The sequence below is a fragment of the Cervus elaphus genome, chromosome X (assembly GCF_910594005.1).
Source record: "Cervus elaphus chromosome X, mCerEla1.1, whole genome shotgun sequence".
Taxonomy (NCBI): domain Eukaryota; kingdom Metazoa; phylum Chordata; class Mammalia; order Artiodactyla; family Cervidae; genus Cervus; species Cervus elaphus.
Genome location: NC_057848.1, coordinates 105,284,942 through 105,311,973, shown reverse-complemented (window position 1 = coordinate 105,311,973; position 27,032 = coordinate 105,284,942). Strand labels below are relative to the sequence as shown.

Genomic DNA, 27,032 nt, shown 5'->3' with positions numbered 1-27,032 from the left:
ACAAAATACATAAACCTTTAGCCAGACTCATCAAGAGAAAAAGGGAGAGGACCCAAATCAATAAAATCAGAAATCAAAGAGAAGTTGCAACTGACACTACAGAAATACCAAGATCATAGTACCAATACTATGAGCAACTATATACCAAAAAAATGGACAACCTGGAAGAAGTGGACAAATTCTTAGAAAGGTACAAGACTGAACCAAGAAGAAATATAAAATATTAACAAATTAATCATAAGCACTGAAATTGAAATTGTGATTGAAAACCCCCCAAAAAATGAAAGTCCAGGACCTGACAGTGTCACAGGCAAATTTTATGAAACTTTTAGAGAAAAGTTAACATCTATCCTTCTGAATCTGTTCCAAAAATTGCAGAGGAAAAAAAACTTCCCAACTCATTTTATGAGGCCACCATCACCTTGATACCAAAACCAGATAAAGATATCACAAAAGAAGAAAATTACAGTCCAATATCACTGATGAACATAAAGATGCAAAAATCCTCAACAAAATACTTAGCAATCCATATCCAACAATACATTAAAAAGATCATACACAACGATCAAGTGGGATTCATCATAGGGATGGAAGGATTTTTCAATATCCATACGTCAACAAATGTGATACACCACATCAACAAACTGAATAATAAAAATCATATGATCATCTCAATAGATGCAGAAAAAACTTTTGACAAAATTCAGCACCTGTTTATGATTAAAAAAACTCTCCAGAAAGTGGGCATAGAGGGAAAACACCTCAAAATAATAAAGGCCATATAAGACAAACTTGCAGCTAGCATCATACTCAATGGTGAAAATCTGAAAACATTCCCTCTAAGATCAGGAACAAGACAAGGATTTTCACTCTTGCCACTTTTATTTAACATAGTTTTGGAAGTCCTAGGTTATAGCAATTAGAGAAGAAAAAAAAAGTAAAGGGAGTCCATATTGGAAAAGAAGAAATAAAACAGTCACTGTATGCAAATGACATGATACTTTAGATGAAAGATCCTAAAGATGCTACCAGAAAATTACTAGAACTCATCAATGAACTTGGTTAAGCTGCAGGTTACAAAATTAATACATAGAAATCTGTTGCATCTCTATGCACTAACAATGAAAGATCAGAAAGAGAAATTCAAGAAATAATTCCATTTACCATCACATCAAAAACAATAAGATATCTAGGAATAAACATAATTAAAGATACAGAAGACCTGTACTCTTAAAACTATAAGATGCTAAACTGGAAATAGAACTGCCATATGACCCAGCAATACCACTTCTGGGCATACACACTGAGGAAACCAGATCTGAAAGAGACACTTGCACCCCAATGTTCATCGCAGCACTGTTTATAATAGCCAGGACATGGAAGCAACCTAGATGCCCATCAGCAGATGAATGGATAAGGAAGCTGTGGTACATATACACCATGGAATATTACTCAGCCGTCAAAAAGAATTCATTTGAACCAGTCCTAATGAGATGGATGAAACTGGAGCCCATTATACAGAGTGAAGTAAGCCAGAAAGATAAAGAACATTACAGCATACTAACACATATATATGGAATTTAGAAAGATGGTAACGATAACCCTATATGCAAAACAGAAAAAGAGACACAGAAATACAGAACAGACTTTTGAACTCTGTGGGAGAAGGTGAGGGTGGGATGTTTCAAAAGAACAGCATGTATACTATCTATGGTGAAACAGATCACCAGCCCAGGTGGGATGCATGAGACAAGTGCTCGGGCCTGGTGCACTGGGAAGACCTAGAGGAATCGGGTGGAGAGGGAGGTGGGAGGGGGGATCGGGTTGGGGAATAAGTGTAAATCTATGGCTGATTCATATCAATGTATGACAAAACCCACTGAAATGTTGTGAAGTAATTAGCCTCCAACTAATAAAAAAATTAAAAAAAAAAAAAAAAAAAGATCACGAATAGTCAAAGCAATTTTGAGGAAGAAAGACAGAGCTGGAGAAATCAGGCTCCTTGACTTAAGACTATACTATATAGGTTGGTGCAAAAGTAATCGCAGTTTTTGCATTGTTGAAGTTTGCTGTTTGATATTGGAATACATTCTTAAATAAATGTGGTTATGTTATACATCATTTTAATGTGCATTTCTCACTTTATGTTTTTTTGCTAGTGACATTACCTGCTGCTTATTTTATCTTTATTTTAGACTATGGAAATGAAGTTAGACAAAAATCAAATTTGAGTGATTCTCTTATTCCAGTTCAAAATGGGTTGTAAGCAGTGGAAACAACTCGGAACATCAACAACGCATTTGGCCCAGGAACTGCTAATGAATATATAGTGCAGTGGTGGTTAAAGAACCTTTGCAAAGGAGATGAGATCCTTGAAGATGAGGAGCATAGTGGCCAGCCATTAGAAGTTGACAATGACCAACTGAAAGCAGTCACTGAAGCTGATCCTCTTACAACTATACACTATGCTGCTGAAGAACTCAACATTGACCATTCTATGGTTACTCAGAATTTGAAGCAAATTGGAAAGGTGAAAAAGCTCAATAAGTGGATGCCTCATGAACTGACTGAAAAAAAAAAAAAAAAACTTCATTATTAAGTTTCATCTTCTCTTACACAACAAGGAGCCACCTCTTGATCAGACTGTGACATGTGATGAAAAGTGGATTTTATACAGCTGGCGACAACCAGCTCAGTGGTTGGACCGAGAAGAAGCTCCAAAGCACTTCCCAAAGCCAAGTGAAAAGTAGTGAAAGTGTTAATTGCTAGGCTCCTCTATCCATGGAATTCCCCAGGCAAGAATATTGGAGTAGGTAGCCATTTCCTTCTCCAGGGGATCTTCTCAACCTAGGGATTGAATCCAGGTTTCCTGCATTGCAGGCAGATTCTTTATCATCTGAGCCACCAGGGAAGCCCCTTCTAAAGTCAAACTTGCACCAAAAAAGGTCATGGTGACTGTTTGGTGGTATGCTGCCAGTCTGACCCACTACAGCTTTCTGAATCCCAGCAAAACCATTACACCTGAGAAGTATGCTCAGCAAATTGATGAGATACAGCAAAAACTTCAGTGTCTTCAGCTGGCATTGCTTAACAGAAAGGGCCCAATTCTTCTCCATGACAATGCTCAACCACACGTTGCACAACCAACACTTCAAAAGTTGAATGAATTGGGCTACAAAGTTTTGCCTCATCCACCATATTCACCTGTCCTCTTGCCAAACCACTACCACTTATTCAACCATTTTGACAACTTTTTGCATGGAATACACCTTCAGAACTAGCAGGAGACACAAAATGCTTTCCAAGAGTTTGTCAAATCCTGAAGCACAGATTTTTATTTATTTATTTATTTATTTTTAAATTATTATTATTATTTTTTTTTCCAGTGGGTTTTGTCATACATTGATATGAATCAGCCATGGATTTACATGTATTCCCAATCCCGATCCCCCCTCCCACCTCCCTCTCCACCCGATTCCTCTGGGTCTTCCCAGTGCACCAGGCCCGAGCACTTGTCTCATGCATCCCACCTGGGCTGGTGATCTGTTTCACCATAGACAGTATACATGCTGTTCTTTTGAAATATCCCACCCTCACATTCTCCCACAAAGTTCAAAAGTCTGTTCTGTATTTCTGTGTCTCTTTTTCTGTTTTGCATATAGGGTTATCGTTATCACCTTTCTAAATTCCATATATATGTGTTAGTATGCTGTAATGTTCTTTATCTTTCTGGCTTACTTAACTCTGTATAATGGGCTCCAGCTTCATCCATCTCATTAGGACTGGTTCAAACGAATTCTTTTTAATGGCTGAGTAATATTCCATGGTGTATATGTACCACAGCTTCCTTATCCATTCGTCTGCTGATGGGCATCTAGGTTGCTTCCATGTCCTGGCTATTATAAACAGTGAAGCACAGATTTTTATACTACAGGGATAAACAAACATCTCTTGTTGTCAAAAATGTGTTGATTGTAATGGTTCCTATTTTGATTAATAAAAATGTGTTTGAGCCTAGTTATAAAGATTTAAAATTCACTATCTAAAATCACAATTAGGGTAGGAGCTAAGATGGCAGAGGAATAGGACGGGGAGACCACTTCCTCCCCCACAAATTCATTGAACGAACATTTGAACGCTGTGCAAACTCCACAAAACAACTTCTGAACGCTGGCAGAGGACATCAGGCACCCAGAAAAGCAGCCCATTGTCTTTGAAAGGAGGTAGGACAAAATATAAAAGATAAAAAGAGAGACAAAAGAGTTAAGGATGGAGATCCGTCCCAGGAAGGGAGTCTTAATAGAGGAAGTTTCCAAACACCAGGAAACCCTCTCACCAGCGGGTCTGGGGGAGGTTTTCGAATCTCAGAGGGCAACCTAACTGGGAGGAGAAATAAACAAACAAAACCCACAGATTACATGCCTAAAGGCAACTCCCAGCAGAAAAGTACCCCAGACGCTCGCATCCACCACCAGCAAGTGGGGGCTGAACGGAGAGGAGTGGGCGGCATAGCTTAGGGTAAGGACCAGGCCTGAATGTCCTGAGGGCAATCTGAGGGAGCTAATATGAGATAGCAACCTAAACTGTGGGATAGCGCATGTGCGTGCAAGAGAGTTAACCTGTGAAAAGCCCTAACCTAAGGCATTGCTGGCCCATTCACAGAACAAAGGACTGAGCAGTACCAGAGAAGAGCTAGCCGGCTGTGCACCGGCCCATCCCCCGCCAGAGGCCCATGGGGAGGTGGGCGCCAGTCAGAGCCGGAAAGGGGCAAGCTCGGCCCCAGAGAGGGCATCCCCTACCAAACTGCAAACAGGCTTCCAGTTTCTAACCAAAGACTTTCTGAGATTCTGGATGGTTGACATCCACCAGGAGGGTTGCAGCCAGAGATCAGCTCACCAGAAGAGACACAGGCACACCAGACTGGGCATACCCGGAAACTGAGGCTGGGACTGGGGAGGGGATAAGTTGCACTGCACCTGAAGAGAGTGCACTCGTCAAGCACCTGGTTGCCTGAGCTGCTCAGAACGGCACAAAACGGAGGCCCAACCGAGTCTGAGCCTTTGTGGAGTACCTGAGAACCTGAATTGAGTGGCTTAGACCTGGGAAGTGCATGGAACTCAGGGCCCGCTCCCTGTAGAGCAACCTGAAACTTGAGCAGTGTAGACAGGGAAAGCACACAAGCCATGAGCGGGGTCAAACCCAGTGTGGCCAAAATACTGTGAGTACTCCCCACACACACCATTGATATTTGTTTGTAGTGTTCCTCGCTCCCCACAGCACGACTGAACAAGAGAACCTGAACAAGAGACCACCTCCGCCCCCCTGTGTCAGGGCAGAAATTAGACACTGAAGAGACCTGCAAACAGAAGCCAAATAAACAAAGTGAACAGCTTTAGAAGTGACAGGTGCAACAGATTAAAATCCCTGTAGTTAACACCAACTACACTGGAAGGGGCCTATAGATATTGAGAAGTATAAGCTGGAACAAGAAACTATCTGAACTGAATCCACAGTGCCTGCAACAGCTCCAGAGAAATTCCTAGATATATTTTTACTATTATTATTATTTTTAATTAAAAATTTTTTTCTTCTTTTTTTAAGTCCTCTATTACTCCTTTAATTTTCATTTTTATAACCCACTATTACCTTGCAAAAAGAGACCTTATTTTTAAAGCAAACTTCATATATATTGCTTACACTTTATGTGTTTTTGTTTTTTTAATATTGTACTTTAAGAGTCTAACCTCTAGTATAGATGTTTAATCTTTGTTTTTTAATATTTGATATCAGTTTTGTACATTTAAGAATCCAATCTTCAGTACCCATTTTTACTCAGGAGTATGATTACTGGCTTGATTACTCTCTCCTCTTTTTGACTCTCCTTTTTCTCCCCCAGGTCACCTCTATTTCCTCCCTCCCCCTTCTCTTCTCAACCCGATTCTGTGAATCTCTGTGGGTGTTCTGGGCTACGGAAAACACTTAGAGGCCAGAGTACTGCCTAGATCTGTCTCTCTCCTCTGGATTCCCCATTTTTTTCTCCACCTGCTAACCTCTATCTCTTTCCTCCCTCTCCTCTTCTTCATGTAACTCTGTGAACCTCTCTGGGTGTCCCTCATGGTGGAGAATCTTTTCACCATTAACCTAGAAGTTTTATTATCAGTGCTGTATGGATGGAGAAGTCTTGAGGCTATTGGAAGAATAAGACTGAAAACCAGAGGCAGGAGGCTTAAGCCCAAAACCTGAGAACACCAGAGAACTCCTGACTCCAGGGAACATTAATGAATAAGATATCATCCAAAAGCCTCCATACCTACACTGAAACCAACCACCACCCAAGAGCCAGTAAGTTCCAGAGCAAGACATACCACACAAACTCTCTGGCAATGAAGGAACATAGCCCTGAGCGTCAATATACAGGCTGCTCAAAGTGACACCAAACACACAGACATCTCAAAACTCACTACTGGACACTCCATTGCACTACAGAGAGAAGAAATCCAGCTCCACCCACCAGAATACCAATCCAAGCTTCCCTAGCCAGGAAACCTTGACAAGCCACTCGTCCAACCTTACCCACAGGGAAGAACCTCCACAATAAAGAGGAACCACAAACTGTCAGAATATAGAAAGGCCACCCCAAACACAGCAATCTAAACAAGAAGAAAAGGCAGAGAAATACTCAGCAGGTAAAGGGACATGAAAAATGCCCACCAAACCAAACAAAAGAGGAGGAGATAGGGAATCTACCTGAAAAAGAATTTAGAATAATGATAATAAAAGTGATCCAAATTCTTGAAAACAAAATGGAGTTACAGATAATTAGCCTGGAGACAAGGATTGAGAAGATGCAAGAAATGTTTAACAAGGACCTAGAAGAAATAAAAAAAGAGTCAATTAAAAATGAATAATGCAATAAATGAGATAAAAAACACTGTAGAGGGAACCAAGAGTAGAAAAACGGAGGCAGAAGATAGGATAAGTGAGGTAGAAGATAGAATGTTGGAAATAAATGAAGCAGAGAAGAAAAAAGAAAAAAAGAATAAAAAGAAATGAGAACAACCTCAGGGACCTCTGGGACAATGTGAAACACCACAATATTCGAATCATAGGAGTCCCAGAAGAAGAAGACAAAAAGAAAGACCACGAGAAAATACTCAAGAGATAATAGTTGAAAACGTCCCTAAAATGGGCAAGGAAATAGTCACACAAGACCAGGGTATCCAGAAAGTCCCAAACAGGATAAACCCAAGGCAAAATACCCCAAGACACATATTAATCAAATTAACAAAGATTAAACACAAAGAACACATATTAAAAGCAGCAAGGTAAAAACAACAAATAACACACAAGGGGATTCCCATAAGGATAACAGCTGATCTTTCAATAGAAACTCTTCAGGACAAAAGGGAATGGCAGGACATACTTAAAGTGATGAAAGAGAATAAGCTACAACCCAGATTACTGTACCCAGCAAGGATCTCATTCAGATATGAAGGAGAATTCAAAAGCTTTACACACAAGCAAAAGCTGATAGAATTCAGCACCACCAAACCAGCTCTTCAACAAATGCTAAAGGATCTCTAGATAGGAAACACAGAAAGGTTGTATGAATGCGAACCCAAAACCACAAAGTAAATGGCAACGGGACCATACTTATCAATAATTACCTTAAATGTAAACAGGTTGAATGCCCCAACAAAAAGACAAAGACTGGCTGAATGGATAGAAAAACAAGAACTCTATATATGCTGTCTACAAGAGATCCACCTCGAAACAAGGGACACATACAGACTGAAAGTGAAAGGCTGGAAAAAAATATTTCATGCAAACGGAGACCAAAAGAAAGCAGGAGTCGCAATACTCATATCAGATAAAATAGACTTTAAAACAAAGGCTGTGAAAAGAGACAAAGAAGGACACTACATAATGATCAAAGGATCAATCCAAGAAGAAGATATAACAATTATAAATATATATGCACCCAACATAGGAGCACTGCAATATGTAACACAAATGCTAATAAGTATTAAAGCGGAAATTAACTATAACACAATAATAGTGGGAGACTTTAATACCCCACTCACACCTATGGATAGATCAACTAAACAGAAAATTAGCAAGGAAACACAAACTTTAAATGACACAATGGACCAGCTAGACCTAATTGATATCTATAGGACATTTAACCCCAAAACAATCAATTTCACCTTTTTCTCAAGTGCACACAGAACCTTCTCCAGAATAGATCACATCCTGGGCCATAAATCTAGCCTTGGTAAATTAAAAAAAAAATGAAATCATTCCAGTCATCTTTTCTGACCACAGTGCAGTAAGATTAGATCTCAATTAAAGGAAAAAAAAACTATTAAAAATTCCAACATATGGAGGCTAAATTACACACTTCTGAATAACCAACAAGTCATAGAAGAAATAAAAAAATAAATCAAAATATGCATAGAAACGAATGAAAATGAAAACATAAAAACCCAAAACCTATGGGACACTTTAAAATCAGGGCTAAGGTGAAGGTTCACAGCAATACAGGCTTACTTCAAGAAACAAGAAAAAAGTCAAATAAATAACCTTACTCTACACCTAAAGCAACTAGAGAAGGAAGAAATGAAGAACCCTAGGGTTAGTAGAGGGAAATAAATCTTAGAAATTAGGGCAGAAATAAATGCAAAAGAAACAAAAGAGACCATAGCAAAAATCAATAAAACCAAAAGCTGGTTCTTTGAGAAGGTAAATAAAATTGACAAGCCCTTAGCCAGACTCATCAAGAAACAAAGGGAGAAGAATCAAATTAACAAAATTAGAAATGAAAATGGAGAGGTCACAACAGACAACACAGAAATACAAAGGATCATAAGCGACTACTACCAGCAGCTATATGCCAATAAAATGGACAACTTGGATGAAATGGACAAATTCTTAGAAAAGTATGACTTTTCAAAACCGAACCAGGAAGAAATAGAAGATCTTAACAGACCCATCACAAGCAAGGAAATCGAAACTGTAATCAAAAATCTTCCAGCAAACAAAAGCCCAGGACCAGATGGCTTCACAGCTGTATTCAACCAAAAATTCATAGAAGAGCTAACACCTATCTTACTCAAACTCTTCCAGAAAATTGCAGATGAAGGTAAACTTCCAAACTCATTCTATGAGGCCACCATCACCCTAAGTCCAAAACCTGACAAAGATGCCACCAAAAAGAAAACTACAGGCCAATATCACTGATGAACATAGATGCAAAAATCTTTAACAAAAGTCTAGCAAACAGAATCCAACAACATATTAAAAAGATCATACATCATGAGCAAGTGGGTTTTATCACAGGAAAGCAAGGGTTCTTTAATATCTGTAATTCAATCAATGTAATACACCACATTAACAAATTGAAAGATAAAAACCATATGATTATCTCAATAGATGCAGAGAAAGCCTTTGACAAAATTCAACACTCATTTATGATTAAAACTCTCCAGAAAGCAGGAATAGAAGGAACATACCTCAACATAATAAAAGCTATATATGACAAACCCACAGCAAGCATCACCCTCAATGGTGAAAAATTGAAAGCATTTCCCCTAAAGTCAGGAACAAGGCAAGGGTGCCCACCCTCACCACTACTATTCAACATAGTTTTGGAAGTTTTGGCCACAGCAACAGAGCAGAAAAAGAAATAAAAGGAATCCAGATAGGAAAAGAAGAAGTAAAACTCTCGCTGTTTGCAGATGACATGATCCTCTACATAGAAAACCCTAAAGACTCTACCAGAAAATCACTAGAGGTAATCAATGAATATAGTAAAATTGCAGGCTATGAAATTAACACACAGAAATCTCTTGCATTCCTATACAGTAACAATCAGAAAGCAGAAAGAGAAATTAAGGAAACAATACCATTCACCATTGCAATGAAAAGAATAAAATACTTAGGACTATATCTACCTAAAGAAACAAAAGACCTATATATAGAAAACTATAAAACACTGATGAAAGAAATCAAAGAGGACACAAACAGATGGAGAAATATACCGTGTTCATGGATTGGAAGAATCAATATAGTGAAAATGAGTATACTACCCAAAGCAATTTATAGATTCAATGCAATCCCTATCAAGCTACCAATAGTATTTTTCAGAGAACTAGAACAAATATATTCACAGTTTGTATGGATATACAAAAAACCTCGAACAGCCAAAGCAATCTTGAGAAAGAATAATGGAACTGGAGGAATCAACCTGCCTGACTTCAGGCTCTAATACAAAGCCACAGTCATCAAGACAGTATGGTACTGGCACAAAGACAGAAATGTAGATCAATGGAACAAAATAGAAAGCCTAGAGATTAATCCACGTACCTATTGACATCTTATCTTTGACAAAGGAGGCAAGAATATACAATGGAGAAAAGACAACCTCTTTAACAAGTGGTGCTGGGAAAACTTGTCAACCACTTGTAAAAGAATGAAACTAGAACACTTTCTAACACCACACACACCGAGGAAACCAGAACTGAAAGAGACATGTGTACCCCAATGTTCATTGCAGCACTGTTTATAATAGTCAGGACATGCATGCAACCTAGATGCCCATCAGCAGAAGAATGGATAAGAAAGCTGTGGTACATATACACAATGGAATATTACTCAGCCATTAAAAAGAAAACATTTGAATCAGTTCTAATGAGATGGATGAAACTGGAGCCCATTATACAGAGTGAAGTAAGCTGGAAAGAAAAACACCAATACAATATACTAATGCATATATATGGAATTTAGAAAGATGGTAATGATAACCCTATATGCAAGACAGGAAAAGACTCACAGATGTATAGAACAGACTTTGGGACTCTGTGGGAGAAGGCGAGGGTGGGATGATCTGATAGAATAGCATTGAAACATGTATATTATCAATTGTGAAACAGATCGCCAGTCCAGGTTTGATGCATGAGACAAGTGCTCGTGGTTGGTGCACTAGGATGACCCAGAGGGATGGGATGGGGAGGGAGGTGGGAGGGGGTTCAGGGTGGGGGACACATGTAAATCCATGACTGCTTCATATCAATGTATGGCAAAACCACTACAATATTGTAAAGTAATTAGCTTCCAACTAATATAAATAAATGAAAAAATAAAATAAAATAATAAAATCACAATTACTTCTGCATCAGAAAAGTATGGTACTGGTGCAAAAAAAAAAAAAAAAAGAAATATAGATCAATGAATAAGGAGAGAAAACCCATAAATAAGCCAACACACTTATGGCCAATTAATATATGACAGAGAAGGCAAGACTACAATATTTTGGAAAGATAGTCTCTTCAACAAATAGTTCTGGGAAAACTGGACAGCCACATATATGAATGAATATATCATCATTATATATGTATATATATAATGAATTTGAATAGTTACTTAACTCAGTACACAAAAATAAGCTCAAAATGAATTAAAGACCTAAATGTGAGACCAGACACTAAAAAATTCTTAGAGGAAAATGTAGGCAGAACACTCTCTGACATAAACTGTAGCAGTATCTTTTTCAATCCACCTCCCAGAATAATGGATATAAAAACAGAAATAAATAGATGATATCTACTTAAATGCCAAAGCTTTAGCACAATATGGAAACAATAAATAAATTGAAAAGACAGCCCCACACATGGGAGAAAATATTTGCAAATGATGTGGCTGATAAGGGATTAGTCTCCAAAATCTACAAATAGCTCATGATGCCTATAAGCATCAAAACAAGGAATCCAATCAAAAATTGGGCAGAAGACCTAAATAGACATTTCCCCAAAGAATACATACAGGTGACCAATAAGCACAAGAAAGATGTTTGGCATTGCTAGTTTTTAGAGAAATGCAAATCAGAGCTAGAGTGAACGTTGGTTCACACCAACCAGGATGGCTATCATAAAAAAATCCACAAACAATAAAAGCTGCAGAGGGTGTGGAGAGAAAGGAACCTTTCTGCACTGTTGGTGGGAATGTAAGTTGGTATAGCCACTATGGAAAACAGTACGGAAAATCCTTAAAAATCTAAATATAGATTTACCATCAGTTCAGTTCAGTCACTCAGTCCTGTCCGACTCTTTGCAACCCCATGGACTGTAGCCCTGCCAGGCTTCCCTGTCCATCACCAACTTATGGAGCTTGCTCAAACTCATCTCTATCGAGTCGGTGATGCCATCCAGCCATCTCATCCTCTGTCGTCCCCTTCTCCTCCTGCCTTCAATCTTTCCCAGCATCAGGGTCTTTTCCAAGGAGTCAGTTCTTCACATCAGGTGGCCAAAGTGTTGGAGCTTCAGCTTCAACATCAGTCCTTCCAGTTAATATTCAGGAGTGATTTAGTTCAGGATTGACTGGTTTTATCTCCTTTCAGTCCAAGGGACTCTCAAGAGCCTTCCTCAACACCACAGTTCAAAAGCATCAATTATTTGATGCTCAGCTTACTTTATGGTCAAACTCACATCCATACATGAGTAGTGGAAAAACCAATACTTTGACTAGACGGAGCTTTGTCAGCAAAGTAATGTCTCTTCTTTTTAATATGCTGTCTAGGTTGGTCATAGCTTTTCTTCCAAGGAGCAAGTGTCTTTTAATTTCATGGCTGCAATCACCATCTGCAGTGTTTTTGGAGCCCATGAAAATAAATCTGTCACTGTTTCATTGCTTCCCCATCTAGTTGCCATGAAATGATGGGACTGATGCCATGATCTTAATTTTTTGAATGTTGAGTTTTAAGCCAGCTCCTTCACTCTCCTCTTTCACTTTCATCAAGAGGCTCTTTAGTTCCTCTTCGTTCTCTGCCATAAGGGTGGTATCATCTGCATATTTCAAGTTATTGATATTTCTCTTGGCAATCTTCATTCCAGCTTGTTCTTCATCCAGCCCAGCATTTCGCATGATGTACTCTGCATATAAGTTAAATAAACAGGATGAGAATATTCAGCCTTGACGTATTCTTTTCCCAATTTGGAACCAGTCTGTTGTTCCATGTCCAGTTCTAACTGTTGCTTCTTGACTTGCATACATATTTCTCAGGAAGCAGGTAAGGTGATCTGATATTCTTGTCTCTTTAAGAATTTTCCACAGTTTGTTGTGATCCACCCAGTCAAAGGGTTTGGCGTAGTCAATAAAGCAAAATTAGATGTTTTTTCTGAAGCTATCTTGCTTTTTTGATGATCTAGTGGATGTTGGCAATTTGATCTCTGGTTCCTCTGGCTTTTCTAAATCCAGCCTGAACATCTGGAAGTTCTTGGTTCATGTACTGTTGAAGGCTCACTTGGAGAATTTTGAGGATTACTTTGCTAGCGTGTGAGATGAGTGCAACTGTGCAGTAGTTTGAACATTTGGCATTGCCTATCTGTATGATTGGAATGAAAACCGACCTTTTCCTGTCCTGTGGCCACTGTTGAGTTTTCCAAACTTGCAGGCATATTGAGTGCAGCACTTTTACAGCATCATCTTTTAGGATTTGAAAATAGCTCAACTGGAATTCCATCACCTCCACTAGCTTTGTTTGTAGTGATGCTTCCTAAGGCTCACTTGACTTCACATTCCAGGATCTGGCTCTAGTCTAACCACACCATTGTGGTTATCTGGGTCATGAAGATCTGTTATGTATAGTTCTTCTGTGTATTCTTGCCACCTCTTCTTAATATCTTCCTCTTCTGTTAGGTTCATCCTGTTTCTGTCCTTTATTTTGCCCATATTTGCATGAAATAGTCCCTTGTTATCTCTAATTTTCTTGAAGAGGTCTCTAGTCTTTCCCATTTTATTGTTCTCCTCTATATCTTTGCATTAATCACTTAGGAAAGCTTTCTTGCCTCTCCTTGCTGTTCTTTGGAACTCTGCATTCAGTGGGGTATTTTCCACCATTACCCATCTGTCTTGAGTGGCCCTGGCATGGCTCATAGTTTTATTGAGTTATACAAGGCTGTGATCCATGTGATCAGTTTGTTTAGTTTTCTGTTTTCATTCTGTCTGCCCTCTGATGGATAAGGATAGATGCTTATGGAAGTTTCCTGATAGAAGAGAATAACTGTGGGGGAATTTGGGTCTTGTTCTGATGGACAGGGCCATGTTCAGTAAATCTTTAATTCAATTTTCTATTGATGGTCAGGGCTGTGTTCCCTCACTGTTGTTTGGCCTGAGGCCAAACTATGGTATGGGTAATGGCAGTAATGAAGACCTCCTTTAAAAGGACTTATGCCCACACTGTTGTATTCAGTGCCCCTGACTCAGTGCCCCTGTATTCAGACTCCCTGATTCTGGAGAGTCCTGGACACTCACAGGCAAGTCTGGCTCAGTCTCTTGTGGGGACACTGCTCCTTTCTCCTGGGTCCTGGTGCACACAAGGTTTTGTTTGTGCCTTTGAAGTGTCTGTTTCCCCATTTCTGTGGAAGTTCTCTAATCAAATCCCACTGGCCTGCAATGTCAAATTCCCTGGGGGTTCTCAGTCTTTTTGCTCGATCCCCAGGTTGGGAAATCTGTTGTGGGTCCTAGAACTTTCTTAACAGTGTGGTGTGACAATTTCTTTGGTATAATTATTCTGCAGTTTGTGGATTGTCTGTTCGGTGGCTCTATGGTGGGGCTAATCATGACCTCCTCTAAGAAGGCTTATGCTACACGCAGCATGTTCTGGGTCTGCTGCAACCAGAGCCCCTGTCCCCATGGCAGGCCACTGTTGACCCATGCCCCCACATGAAACACTCAAACACTCAAAGGCAGGTCTGGTTTGGTCTCTGTGGGTCCTCTGGGTCCTGGTGTGCACAAGGTTTTGTTTGACCTTCCGAGTGTCTCTGGCGGGTATGCAATTTGATTCTAAACATGATTTCGTTCCTCCTACCATCTTGTTGGGGCTTCTCCTTTGCCCTTGGATGTGGGGTCTTTTTTTGGTGGGATCCAACATTCTCCTTTTGATGATTGTTCAGCAGCAAATTGAAGTATTGGAGTTCTCGCAGGAAAAGATGAACACACACCCTTCTACACTGCCGTCTTGTCTCATATGAGATCTACCATATGACCCTGCAATCTCACTCATGGGCATATATCCAGAGAAAAACATGGTCTAAAAGGATACATGCATTTCAATGTTCATTGCAGCTCTAACCAAGACATGGAAACAACCTAAAATTCCATTGACAGAGGACTAGATAAAGAAGATGTGGTTCATATATATAATGGAATATTACTCAGCCATTGAAAATAATGAAATAATGCCATTTGCAGCAACACAAATGGACCTAGAGAGTGTTATACTGAGTGAAGTAAGTCAGAGAGAGAAGGAGAAATATTATATGATATCCCTTATATGTGGAATCTAAAAATATATGATACACATGAACTTATTTACAAAACAGAAACAGACTCATAAACTTCAAGTACAAGCTTATGTTTGCTGGGGTAAAAGATGGAGGGAAGGGATAATTAGGGAGTTTTGGATGGGCATGTACACACTGCTATATTTAAAATGGATAACCAACAGGGACGTACTGTATATAGCACATGGAAGTTTGCAGAATCTTATGTGGCAACCTGGATGGGAGGGGAGTTTGGGGGAGAATGGATACATGTATATGTATGGCTGATTCCCTTCAGTGTTCACCTGAACCTATCACAACATTGTTAATCAGCTATACCCAAACACATAATAAAAAGTTTAAATCTTTTAATCCTTCCAGAATTCACATTGAGGCTTGTACAAGTATTGTAGAGTTAGTGGTAATGAAAGGATTGGATCCTATTGAAAGGTCTTTAGAGTTGGCTGAGATTGCTGATGCTTAGAATGAGGCCCTTGTCTACAATGTAATGTTGGGAGCAGAAAGTAACTGGCCCTGATGCCTCAACATATATTTAATTTTGTTACATATTTTATTCTTCTGGAATAGACTTAAAACTCTTTTGGAAAGTGGTTTGTATTTTCAAGTTGCTTTCATATTTACCATTTTAAATGATCTGAAAAATATCTCCATTTGTTCATTACTACATACAATATATGAAGATATCAAGAAATACTGATGTTCAGGAACTTGCTAGAGAACAGACAACTGATTAGAAGCCAAGGCTAGGATGAACTCTCAGTTATCCTGGCTCAATTTCATTCCCATTGAAATTCATTCAGCAAGGTAGTTTAGAGCAGCCACTGTTAGATTGCACCATTTATGACACCGTTCAAACTGGAATACAGTTTAAAGAAAAAAATCATGCTAGCCTATGTTAGAATAACTTTGTATTAAGTACTCACAGGGTATATGAGGTACTGTGCAAGTTACTGGTGGTCAGGGGACATTTAAAAGAATAAACAATCTGATACCTTTCCTCAAGACTTTTTAAAAATCCTTTGAAGTGAAGTGAAGTGAAAGTCTCTCAGTTGTGTCTGACTCTTTGCAACCCCATGAACTATACAGTCCATGGGATTCTCTAGGCCAGAATACTGGAGTGGGTAACCTTTCCCTTCTCCAGGGTATCTTCCCAAGCCAGGTATCGAACCCAGGTCTCCCACATTGTTGGTAGGTACTTGACGGTTGAGCCACAAAGGAAGCCCTTTGAGAGGAATTATATTTCTGTGGCTCTTATTTTTCAGGACTGTCTTCTTCCTCTTCACTGAAAGTGTAAGTATTGCATGAATTTCAGTCTTTGGTCATGCCTTATATTTGATTTTTCTAAGCTGAGTAATTCTTATGATTTTGGCTGTTACACTCCCCAGATTTAATTTTGGCCTCCACCTCTTACCCATCATTCATGTTCAGGGTCATTATTTTCAACTATTCATTGGACATTGCTTTGAGTTTTTGCCGTCTCCTCAAACCCAGTTGGTCAAAACACTTTACCCTCAAATTACATATTTATATAAATAGTAGTAACATCGGTGCCCAGATCCCATAGTTTCAAAATTTCAGAGACAGCTCTGACATTTCTTTCCTATGCTGCCTATATCTAGTCAATCACCAACTTTCACCGATTACTCTTGAGTTACTCTTCATTCCATTTCCACTACCACCAAATAGCAGTGGAAGAGCCTCATTAACTGCTATTCTTTTCTCTCTTTTTAAAAAAATTAATTAATTTTAATTGGAGGCTAATTACTTTACAACATTGTGGTGGTTTTTGCCATACATCCACATGAATCAGCCATAGGTGTACATGTGTCCCACCATCCTGAACCCCCCTCCCACTTCCTTCCCCACCCCATCCTTCTGGGCTGTCCCAGAGCACAGCTTTGAGTGTCCTGCTTCATGATTCAAACTTGCACTGGTCATCTGCTTTACTTATGGTAATATACATGTTTCAATGCTATTCTCTCAAATCATCCAACCCTCACCTTCTCCCACAGAATCCAAAAAGCCTTTTTTACATCTGTGTCTCTTTTTTTGTCTTGCATATAAGGTCGTTGTTACTGTCTTTCTAAATTCCATATATATACATTAATATACTGCATTGGTGTTTCTCTTTCTGACTTACTTCACTCTGTATAATAGGCTCCAGTTTCATCCACCTCTTTAGAACTGACTCAAATGCATTTTTTATAGCTGAGTAATATTCCATTGTGTATATGTATCACAACTTCCTTTTCCATTCATCTACCGATGAACATCTAGGTTGCTTCCATGTCCTCGCTATTGTAAACAGTGCTGCTATGAACATTGGGGTACATGTGTCTCTTTCAGTTCTGGTTTCCTCGCTGCATATGCCCAGCAGTGGGATTTCTGAGTTGCATGGCAGTTCTATTTCCAGTTTTTTTTTAAGGAGTCTCCATGAAGGAAACTATAAGCAAGTTGAAAAGGCAGTCTGAGGAATGTGAGAAAATAATAGCAAATGAAGCAACTGACAATTAATCTCCAAAATATACAAGCAGTATATGCAGCTCAATACCAGAAAAATAAACAATCCAATCAAAAAGTGGGCCAAAGAACTAAACAGACATTTCTCAGAAGAAGACATACAGATAGGTAACAAACACATGAAAAGATGCTCAACATCACTCATTATCAGAGAAGAGGAAATCAAAACCACAATGAGGTACCATCTCACACCAGTCAGAATGGCTGCCATCAAAAAGTCTACAAACAATAAATGCTGGAGAGGGTGTGGAGAAAAGGGAACCCTCTTACACTCTTGGTGGGAACTGCTACTTTTTTTAAGTGGTCTCTCCATCTCCAGTTTTCTATAAATGTACTCAGGTATATGAAAATTTGCTAGATTTGTCTACTAAAAATATTTTTTTCTATCAGGTCTTCACTTATTCAAAGTTTGCTAATATGATTACCCTTTAAAAAGTGCTTGGAATTCAATGGCTAATAATTTGGCCTTAAATTTCTATCCAGATTTATTTTGTGTTACCTCAACATAATCCCAGACCAGGGTCCTCAGTGTACCTTGTAGGTGTCAAACTCAGTCATTACACAATATGTTTCTCACATCATTTCTGTGACTAGAATTGAATTTAAACAATGTATATTTACCACTTACTATGTGCAGAGAAAGTTTGTTCAGCATGGTTCCATATTCTAGATATTCTTCTAGACCTATCTCATTTTATCTTCTCTGTGACACCTTCTCCAGTCATCCCAGCCCACTGATTTTTTTTCTTCCTAAATGCCTTTGCCATTAAAAAAACACTGGTTTACCATCTCATATTTTTATGTTCTGTCATTCTTTTAATAAAGATTAATTAATTTATTTTAATTGGAGAATAACTACTTTATAATATTGTGATGGCTTTTGCCATACATCAACATGAATCAGTCACAGGTATACATGTGTCCCCCCCATCCTGAACTCCCCTCCCACCTTCCTCCCCACCCTATCCCTCTGGGTTGTCCCAGAGCACCAGCTTTGGGTGCCTTGCTTCATGCATCGAATTTGCACTCGTCATCTATTTTACATGTGGCAATGTGCATGTTTCAGTGTTATTCTCTCAAACCATCTCACCCTCGCCTTGTGCATTGAGTCCAAAAGTCTCTTCTTTACATTTGTGTCCCCTTTGCTGCCCTGCATCTAGGATCGTTGGTGCCATCTTTTTAAATTCCATATATCTCCCCACCAACATGGTAATTTCCTGAAAGGCAGGAACTACGTCTAACTTTACTTTGTGGTACATATTGTATTGAGCTTAACTGAAGATTGTTTAACTGAGTTACAAGAGATTTGAGCTATTTTAATAAGAACATAAAAGTAACAAAATAGATCAGAATAGTGGTCCATACAGAGCTATTTAATAGAATGATAGGTTAAAGAAAGTTTGCAGGTTGAGTCCAGTGTGAATTCAGCATTTAGGTGTCTTCCTAGCCCAGAATCATCATTTTCATTTTCTACTATCTTTTCTCTCCCATCTTTAGTCAAGCTTTTGATTTTTCAGGAACTTTTTATCTGAGATAAAAGCAAAATTTACCCATGGTGCTGAAAATTATAAATTTTCCTTTGCAGTACTGCTTATTAATAATAAGATATTAAAGGAACAGCACTGATCCTTAAGATAGATATCAAACCTTGTGAATTTGATGCCATGAAGAGTATCTATCATAATTTCCCAAGTAACACAGATAGCTCTGCATGGACCGCTAGTCTGATCTATTTTGTTACTTTTATGTTCTTATTAAAATAGCTCAAATCTCTTGTAATTCAGTTAAACAATCTTCAGTTAAGCTCAATATAACATGTACCACAAAGTAAAGTTAGACGTAGTTCCTGCCTTTCGGGAAATTACCATGTTGGTGGGGAGATACATGGAATTTAAAAAGACGGCACCAATGATCCTACATGCAGGGCAGCAAAGGGGACACAGATGTAAAAAGAAGAGACTTTTGGACTCAGTGGCACAAGGCGAGGGTGGGATGGTTTGAGAGAATAGCTCTGAAACATGTAAATTGCCACATGTAAAATAGATGACCAGTGCAAATGACCGATGCATGAAGCAAGGCACCCAAAGCTGGTGCTCTGGGACAACCCAGAGGGATAGGGTGGGGAGGAAGGTGGGAGGGGGTTTCAGGATGGAGGGGGGACATATGTATACCTGTGGCTGATTCATGTTGATGTATGGCAAATTCGCCCAAATGATGAATTCGCACTGGACTCAACCTGCAAACTTTCTTTAGCCTACCATTCTATTGCTTCCCTTGTGGCTCAGCTGGTAAAGAATCTGCCTGGGTTTCTTTACCAATGTGGGAAACCTGGGTTCGATCCTTGGGTTGGAAAGATCTCCTGGAGAAGGAAAAGTCTACCCACTCCAGTATTCTGGCCTAGAGAACTCCATGGACCGTATAGTCCATGGGGTTGCAAAGAGTTGAACACTATTTTCACTTCACTTCACTTTACTATTCTATTTGGGTTCATGGGCTGATTTATTTCATTTGCAGGAAGGGACTCGCTAGTATAGTCATTTAAATATCATGGGGGCCTGGAGGACAGCTCTTATTAAGGGGACTGAAGTAAATACAGTACTTCAGGTTGTTTACTTACAGTGTAAACACAGACTGCTTTTAGTTCTGATTGAACAATTAATAATAAAACAGCAACAGAAAGTTTTCTGAATAATTTAAATAGCTACCATAAACTTGATTTTGTTGTAGTAGAGATTATAAATTTAAAATTATCTGGAAACAAATTTCACCAACATATTTGAAATGCAATGCAATCTCAACTCTGAGTTTAGTTACATTTTTTTTTTTTAATAATAGCCTGAAAAATCCTTTTTCTAGATTTCAAAATAATCAGAGGATTGGAAGGCAGAACCACTGAATTCAAGTTAGTTTTTGTTTTTGCTTTTTAGCTATAGATGGAATCCACCAACCCATTTGTTTACTTTTGAAAACAACTCTTTGCTTTTAAGTAGAAGGATTCTCCTGGCCAAAGATTTTGATTAAAATATATGAAGTGGTAGGCCTGTTTAAACCTGGTGTAATTCAGATATGTCCAAGCTACTAAATCATCTAATTTCCTTATATTCATTTATAATTGTGAAAGCTTTCTACTTGCAGTTTCTAGTCAGAACTTGCCAATTCTAGTTGTGTGGCAAGTTTCCAGAAAATTTCTTAACCCCTTTGAATTTATTTTTTTGCAAAACAGAAAATAATAACACTTACTTGTTTAAATTGCAGAATATTGAGAGATTCAAGTAGGATAATTAATATGAAACTACCTTGTGAAGATACCAAATCAGTCTTCACTAGTGGGTTTACCTTCAGCAGTCACTGTATATTTTATTTGTATGTTAAAGGAAACTGCTACTACAGTTTAGAGAAACTCCACTGAGCCCTTAATAAAGAATAAAAAAATATCCCTTACTTTTCTTACTTGATTGCAAAGGTGCTGGAGGCTTGGGGAGTGTCCCTTCTGTATTTTGCCGCATTGAACCCCTAACAGAAGCACTGAGCCATACTTGTTGACTGACTGATTAGATTATTGAATCTCTATCCAATAAATAAAGCAGAAAGAATCATACTAGCAGCCCAATTTAAAGCAGGCAAGGCAAATTATTTATCCTCAAACTCCTGGGAATTTGCTAAAATCTACCATCAGCAGAATGCCTGGTTCTAGCACTGAAAAAAACATTGAATCTGCTTACCTGTTAACTTCAAGGTTGACAATTTAGGGTCTTTTGCATTCACTCTCAGAAGCAAGCTCCAGGTCTTCAGTAAATCCAATCTATCCGTCCCTTGGAAAGCTAATCATCGTTGGTCAGCTGTACAGTAAATTTGAATACCCTGGAGGTCCTGAAAGTAAACACCATTCACAGTGTGCCTGCTCTTTTAGGCAAACTTCTTTGAAAAGATGAGTTGTTGCTATTTTCAAGAGGAGAGGAGGGCAGGGCACATATGCTAGCCAATGTATACAAATTCTTCTTCCTCTTTCAGATCAGTCCTCAAGCTGTTTAAAGCACGCCTCAATTTGGCTACTCTGGTTCAAAGTGGGGGAAGGGGAAGGCAGAAAGAGAGAAGAATAGAAACTGGACTTGCAGGTTGTTGTGTGTATAGATGAACTTTTATCCCTAGCTCCAGCAACGGAATCCTCAGGAAATCACACAGCTGCTCTGAGATTGGAAGCAGGAAGGAGTATACTCTGTCCAGTTTAGTTCTCTCTGATTTTTATGGTTTGGGGGAGTGGTTAGACTATTTGTAGGTGGAGAAGTATAATCCTACCAGTATATGCTAATATAACCGTCAGCATGTGAAACCTGATCTTAGGCAAGATAAATTTCACGTCTCTCTCTCACTGACAATTATGGCTCTATCTGCATTCTAAAAATCCTTCTCCTTTCTGGTGTCTTATGTCTTGAAAAATAAATGTCTTAGGTTGAATTTGGTTTCTCAAAATCCCCATGGCAATACATTACCTCCATTGAATTAAAAATGATTTTTTTTCTTTCTGTCACACTAAGAATGGTCTGGAATGACTGGGTTTTCTGTCTGTGGGCCTGTGTTAGGAATTTAGAAGAAATTTGTCTTTGGCTAGGCTCTGGGATATTGGAGCTTTGGGATACTCTGTCTGCTTCTGGAGAAAGGGATATAGCAGTCTGTTATGTGTTGACTGGAACTCGGGGCAGCACTTTGATGTTATGAACCAAATGGATAATAATACCCTAATGTGAGTTGGTTACCTCAATTATATTGAGTTATATTAAGATATTTCATCTGGGGATGGCATAAATATGTTCATATTAACACTTTGAAAACATAGCCCTATAACTAATAACTAATTTGTGTACTCAGTAAATCAGGAAACTAGCAACAGCCTTCTGACCTGCTACCTGCTGCAGGAACAAAGGCTTGAACTTTGCATCTGTAGGTACCAGAATTATCTTACAGCCAACCTGGGGTCAGGGTTCTAAGGTTTCTTAAATATTCATCTCCTTTCATAGTATTCTTGGTTGTGGTATTAGTTGGGGGGAAAAGTCATTCAACCAAATTAAAGAAGGACATAACATTTGGATTCAAGATCAGACTCTAATCCTTTCCTGGAAAGTTTACTAACTGAAGTGATATTAGAAATAGAATTTCTTCAACTGAGTTTGGATCCCCAGAGATCTAGGGGAAAGTTCATAAGAGAGACAGAGGATAAGTTACCACTTTGCCTCCAATCTGGACTGTTACTGCCATTTTCAACTATGGTGGAAGCATAGTACATACTCAGGTAAGGAAGGAAACAGAAAGAGGCAAAATCTTTCAAGAGGATATCACAATAACTGTGGCAGAGACAGAATGCTCTGTGGTGCCTCTATGTACTCCCCCAGTTGTCTGTCCTTAGCTGTTTCTCTGCCTCTGGGATGGAAAAAGCAGTGCTCCACTCACCCCCAATTGTGTTTTGGCCTTGTTTAGCTATATCAATTTATGCCATGTTTGTTATAATTGACAGCAGATTCCTAATCTTTCCTCATCTCTCTATCCTTTCTTTTCCATCCTCTCTGTCTTCATTACATACTTGTCCTTACATTTTCTATTATTTTAGGAAATGATGAAATATCACACTGATATATTTTTGCTGTCATCTCTCTACTCTTTCTTATTTTCCCCAGACTCTTTCAGTTCTTAATTTTTTATTGGGGTGGAGAGGACCAAGAAGGGAATGGTGAGGGAGAAGGTGAATAATGTGTAGTTGGATGGGGACTCTGTCTTAAGGGAGTAAGACTTGGGTAGAAGGTTATAAGATTTTCAGTAAGACAGCATTCATATATTAACTTTGTGCTGCAGGATTCATAACTTACTCATAGAGCTGAAAAGGCCTTGAAAAATCATTTTGTTTAGACTTTAAAAAAATTGAGTTCCTGAGGGTATGACATATCTGGTTAATCATTGTGTTCCTAGATGTTAGCTGATTGCCTTGTTTGGTTTGTTAAATAAATTTAGTTCAACTCTCTTATATTATAGATAAGGAAACTGAGACCATAAGAGAAAGAGATTTTCTAAAGATGTTTATTTTACCACAAAATCAAGAAATATCACTTATTTTCTTTTAGAACTGAAACTGTTCCACAATTAATACTCACAACACTTTGGAAAGGTAGATAAAGAGTGTTACTATATTTACAGCCCAGTTCTATACACACATACACATTTACTCAAAGAGACTGGGATACCATGATTCATGCTTTAGTTCCAGCTTAGAGAAAATCAGAGACGGTGAAAAGTATCAGTCTGGCTGTGGAAATATGACTCTCATCACTCTCCCTGTTTCTGCCCCAGGGCTTACCTCATGATATAAATCATTTTTGAGTTGTCATTTCTGGTGAGGCCACGACACAATAAATGAACCTTTTGAATAAGTTTGAATAAGCCCTGTAGGACAGAATGGTATAGACCACTTAGAGCTGGTACAGATTATTTAAGCCCCAAATCCCTACATTATTCTGTGCTGCCCAATGCCATAGTCACTAGTACTATGTGCTTATTTAAACTTAAATGTAAATACATTAAATTATATTAAATAGAAAATTCTGTCCTTCACTTACACTAGTCACATTTCAGATGCTCAATAGCTAACGTATAGACAGTGGCTACTGCTTTGAACTGCACAGATTTAGAATAGATTTTAAAATTAATACTTAGTTTGGAGTAAAGCATATCATCAGTACAAGGTCATATAATTAAGTGCCAAAGTTGGGAAAGAAGCCAAGTTTCTGGATTCCTAATCAAGAGTAAGTAGATTTATTTCCACTCCCTTTGTATTTATTTATATCTCAGTGTGGGTTTATGGGCATAGCTGAGGCACACTAGTGTGTGTAACTTCATGTATGGGCTTTGAAGTTTGAGGAGGATGCCATCTGGTTAGCATGGATGAGAAAGTTCATTTGCATGGATTTGTAGAGTTCTTGCCTTTCTCCCTGACAGGACCAAAAGGGAGAATATATAGAAAGGTGCTTTGAAAAGAAAAACAAAAGTTATACAAATGGAAGTTGTAGTAATGATGATAAACTCCAACTTTACTTTTTCCTACTTAGTATTTGCCCCTGAGTCCAGCTGCAGATGGTGTGAGTAGGAAAATGAGCTGTATTGCTGAGTCATTTTGGCAACTGATGTGAGAGAGAGTTTGCTGTGTGCATGTGATCAGGGAACCTGGTATAGCCTGCAAACCTAGGAACTGGGGCTGGTTGGATCTGCCCCTACCTCAGACTTTACTTCTAAAGAAGATCAGTAATGGAAGAATTAGACAAAGACTTTCTTTCCGTGAGAACTAGGCCTTCCGTTAATTGAAGGGATTGTGCAACTACTGAAAAGTGTGTCAAGTTTAGTTTTTTCTAAGAAAATGAAAGAAAACTTTCTGAGTAATCATTGTGCTGTAAATTCTTGGTGAAAGTGTTGCTATAACTAGAGACTAGTGTTGTTGTTGTTGTTTGTTGTTGTTCAGTTGCCCAGTGGTGTCCAACTCTTTGTGACCCCATGAACTGTAGCAAGCCAGGCCTCCCTGTCCCTCATCATCTCCTGAAGTTTGTTCAAGTTCATGTCCATTGCTTTGGTGAAGCCATGCAACCATGTCATTCTCTGACGCCCTCTTCTCCTTCTGCCCTCAATCTTTCCCAGCATCAGGGACTTTTCTAGTGAGTCAGCTGTTCACATCAGATGACCAAAATACTTGAGTTTCAACTTCAGCATCAGTATAGAGGCTAGGGTACTAAGAATTATTTTAGGAGTGTCTAAGAAGTCCACAGATCCTCAAAGCTCCTGCTACTCCAAACTTGCTAGCCTAGGCTGAAATACCTTTAAGTATAGTTTAGAGTGAGTATCGTCTATTAGATGTCTCTAAATTAAGAAGTCACTCAAGAACTGACTTTTATAGGAGAGGTCACCCACTATAAATGGGGAGTCTAAGTATTCTTATTAGAAAAGCAATGATAATATCAGCTCTGCTTATTTCACAGCATTTAAAAGTCACAGAAAAGGAGAGCCATGAAAGGGCAAAGGCTTATTTTTATATCTGGAGCTTAATTTGCCATAATGACATCATCTCTCAGGAATATTTGTATGTGTTTACTGTGTGTATGGGTTAATAAAGTGCTTTTGGAAAACTGCCTTAGCCACTGAAGGGAAAACATTAGTTTAATTTGAAAATGGAAAAAAAAAAAAGAAAATGGAATTCCATGACCTGGGTTTACTGGGGCTTCATCACTTTTGGTGTGACCTGAAAGGGAGCAAGTCACTTGAATTTTCTGAGCTTCAGTTTTTCCCATTTGTAATTAATAGCGGTAAAGGGTTAATAACCACCACTCTATCACTTCACTGGGAATCAGAGTGAGCTAACACATGTTGAAGTGCTTGTGAACTGTAAATAGCTATAAAAACAACCTCTTAGTTATTTCCTAGTATTGGGGGAAATCCCCCAGGGATGTGCTCAGAAACTGTGTTTGGCATGTTTCCTTTATCTCACCAGGGACCAAACAACTGTCTAAGCCAAGAAGGGAAATTGACTTAAATATTTGATTTTGGGGCCTAGCTCTTAACTAGCTTCACCTCTCTTACCAAGATAACTTCCCTTTTAAAAAATACAAGCAAGACTAGACTTGGACAAATATTTTGAAGCAAATAAAGCATGTTTTCAATTACTTTCTTTTTTTCATTTTTCCTTTCAGTACCCCCTCCCCGAGGGAGTAGAAGGTAGTGGAAGAAACTACATTCTGAGAGGTTGTATGCACTAGGGTTTAATAATATAAACTTTGGAGGTGGACAGATCTGGACTGAATTTTGGTTCCACCATTTACTAATTGTGATCTTAGGTAAGTTATCCAAACTCTTGGATCTTTAGATTCCTGGTCTGTAATATGGGGCCATTAATTACACTACCTTATGTGGTTATTATGGGGCTTAATTGCAATAGTGCCTGGCACAAATTATGCTTCTAATACATACAGATTTATTTTTATTAACATTATGGTTTTACTCACTCAGAGTTATTTACAAAGTTACCAGCCAGGAATGTGACACTGTTTCAAAGAATGATTTCTGGTTTGGAGCATTAAAAACTTTCCCATATCTTAGCTTTGCTGGTTTGGTTTGTGTAAGTGAATTCTCAGGCAATATTGGGCACAA

General features: G+C 38.6%; 1 protein-coding gene across 3 annotated transcripts in view; it reads right to left on the bottom strand.

Moving 5' to 3' along the window:
* The window catches only part of CYSLTR1 (cysteinyl leukotriene receptor 1), a 65,666-nt gene extending 43,615 nt beyond the window's left edge, over window positions 1–22,051 (bottom strand). For all 3 annotated transcript variants that reach the window (XM_043897547.1, XM_043897546.1, XM_043897548.1), the window contains exon 1: window positions 21,581–22,051. The gene's annotated coding sequence lies outside the window, so the exon portion shown is untranslated. The remainder of the gene's footprint in view (window positions 1–21,580) is intronic.
* Window positions 22,052–27,032: the final 4,981 nt, after the last annotated feature.